Source organism: Mandrillus leucophaeus, unplaced genomic scaffold (genome assembly GCF_000951045.1).
Source record: "Mandrillus leucophaeus isolate KB7577 unplaced genomic scaffold, Mleu.le_1.0 Scaffold2, whole genome shotgun sequence".
Taxonomy (NCBI): domain Eukaryota; kingdom Metazoa; phylum Chordata; class Mammalia; order Primates; family Cercopithecidae; genus Mandrillus; species Mandrillus leucophaeus.
Window position 1 is genome coordinate 5,373,281 of NW_012102031.1, and position 2,454 is coordinate 5,375,734.

At 47.8% G+C, this 2,454-nt stretch overlaps 1 protein-coding gene across 1 annotated transcript in view; it reads right to left on the reverse strand.

Annotated features, from left to right (window-relative positions):
• Positions 1–2,044, reverse strand: part of EIF3L (eukaryotic translation initiation factor 3, subunit L) — a 54,801-nt gene extending 52,757 nt beyond the window's left edge. The window contains exon 1 of the mRNA XM_011978893.1: positions 1,962–2,044. The gene's annotated coding sequence lies outside the window, so the exon portion shown is untranslated. The remainder of the gene's footprint in view (positions 1–1,961) is intronic.
• Positions 2,045–2,454: the final 410 nt, after the last annotated feature.

A 2,454-nucleotide genomic window follows, 5' to 3' on the forward strand; every position in this document is an offset into this window, starting at 1 on the left:
TTCTCCTGCCTCAGCCTCCCGAGTAGCTGGGACTACAGGCGCTCGCCACCACACCCAGCTAATTTTTTTTTTTTTTTTTTTTAAGTAGAGATGGGGTTTCACGGTGTTAGCCAGGATGGTCTCAATCTCCTGACCTTGTGATCCACCTGCCTCAGCCTCCCAAAGTGCTGGGATTATAGGCGTGAGCCACCGTGCCTGGCCAGTCAGAAGATTTTCACTGGGCCGAATGTGGTGGCTCATGCCAGCACTTTAGGAGGCCAAGGTGGGAGGAGCACTTGAGCTCAGGAGTTCAAGATCAGCCTGGGCAATATAGTAAGACCCCATCTTAAAAAAAAAAAATTGGGGCCTAGGCACTGTGGCTCATGCCTGTAATCTCGGCATTTTGGGATGCAGAGGCAGGAGGATCCCTCGAGGCAAGGAGTTCAAGACTAGCCTGAACAACAAAGTGAGACTATGTCGGCAAAAAAATAAAAAAAAAAATTAGCCAGGCATGGTGATACACGTCTGTGGTTCCAGCTACTCAGGAGGCTGAGGTGGGGAGGAAAGCTCGAGTGCAGTGAGCTGTGATCACACCACTGCACTCCAGCCTGAGTGACAGTGAGAGATCCTGTCTCAGCATTTTATCCATTATGGGGCAGACGAGGAGAGTACAAATAAACATAGCATTTTTCTCCATATAGTACAATGATAAACCTCACAATGGCGACCTGCAAACACTGAAAATTCTGGAAGTGCTTTTCCAATTGTAAGAGATTTTTTTCTTTTTTTCTTTTTTTGAGATGGAGTCTCGCTCTGTCACCCAGGCTGGACTGCCATGGCACAATCTCAGCTCACTGCAACCTCTGCTTCCCAGGTTAAAACGACTCTCCTGTCTCAGTCTCCTGAGTAGCTAGGATTACAGGTATGCGCCACCACACCCGGCTAATTTTTGTATTTTTAGTAGAAACGGGGTTTCATCATGTTGTCCAGGCTTGTCTTGAACTCCTGACCTTGTGATCTGCCCATCTTGGCCTCCCAAAGTGCTGGGATTACAGGCGTGACCCACCATGCCCGGCTGAAAGATTACATTTTAACTGGGTTGAGTGAGAGGGTTTATATATGGCAAAAACTTTTGCCTGGACACAAGACCTGGTCCCATAGAGAGCTGGGCAACAGTGAATGAGTCTCTTCTCTCTGCTTTTCAACTCATCTATAAAATAGGGACAGTCCTTCTTGTCTACTTTATAGAAGTGTTTGTGGGGTACGGGATTGTGAGAAGTTTTACGAAAAGGTGCACCCATGAAATGTTGCTTGAGGAACACTTATTTGTTTCCTGGTCTCCTCCCATTGGACTGTGAGCATCTCAGGGGCACCAAGTCTGATCCTGTGTCCAGGACCTGGCAGTCAACTGGCTCAGTGACTGGCTGTCGAACTAAACTATTGCTCTAATGTAATCACTTTGTATTACAAATCTTTGTAAATCAGCTATCTACGTCGGGGTTACCTAGAGAACTCTGACTAAAGGAAATCTATTGCATTTAGACACTATGACTCACAGTTTGTAGTGATATCTCCAAATTTCAACACATTTTCCCTTTCCCACGTACATTATGCATTTGTGGGAAGTTCTTTTTTTCTTTCTTTCTTTCTTTTTTTTTTTTTTTTTTGCGTTCATTGATTTACAACATCTATATCTATCTACATGAATAGCGTGGCTTCTTCATTTTCCTTTGTGAGTCCCTGCAAATCATCTTAATCTGATTGGCTAAGGTATCTGCTTGTTCTTTCGTTAGACCGGGAAATGGAGAGGAAAAAGAAAAAAAGAGACCGGGCGCGGTGGCTCTCACGCCTGTAATCCCAGCACTTCGGGAGACCGAGGTGGGCGGATCTCGAGATCAAGAGATCGAGACTATCCTGGCCAATATAGTGAAACCCCATCTCTACTAAAAATAAAAAAATTAGCTAAGCGTGATGGCGCGCGCCTGTAGTCCCAGCTACTCGGGAGGCTGAGGCAGGAGAATCGCTTGAACCCAGGAGGCGGAGGTTGCAGTGAGCCAAGATCGCGAACCTGGCGACAGAGTGAGACTCCAAAAAAAAAAAAAAAAAGTGTCTGAAATGCCATTTTATGGGCTCCGGTAGCGACGTACCGCGAAAGCCAAAGTCACTTTAAGTTTATGATTGGTTATTATGTCTGTCAGTCACGTTGCCGGAAATCCTGTCCAATTATCCTGCTTATACTGTGCCCTCCCTTTCCGATTGGTTTTGGGAGGGGTTTAAGCTGGAAGGGTCGTCATTGGTTCGCCGCTACGGCTCGGCCTGAGCCCACCCCGGCTCGGTTGCCGTGGTTTCAGGCCTGGCCAGCCCGCCCGCTAGCTGACAGCGCGACTCAGATAGGAGGGAAGTAGGTCCGTTGGTCGATCGGGAACGAGGCTCCGGCGGCCAGGCCCGCGCGGAGCCGTTGCCATGGCAGCCGCC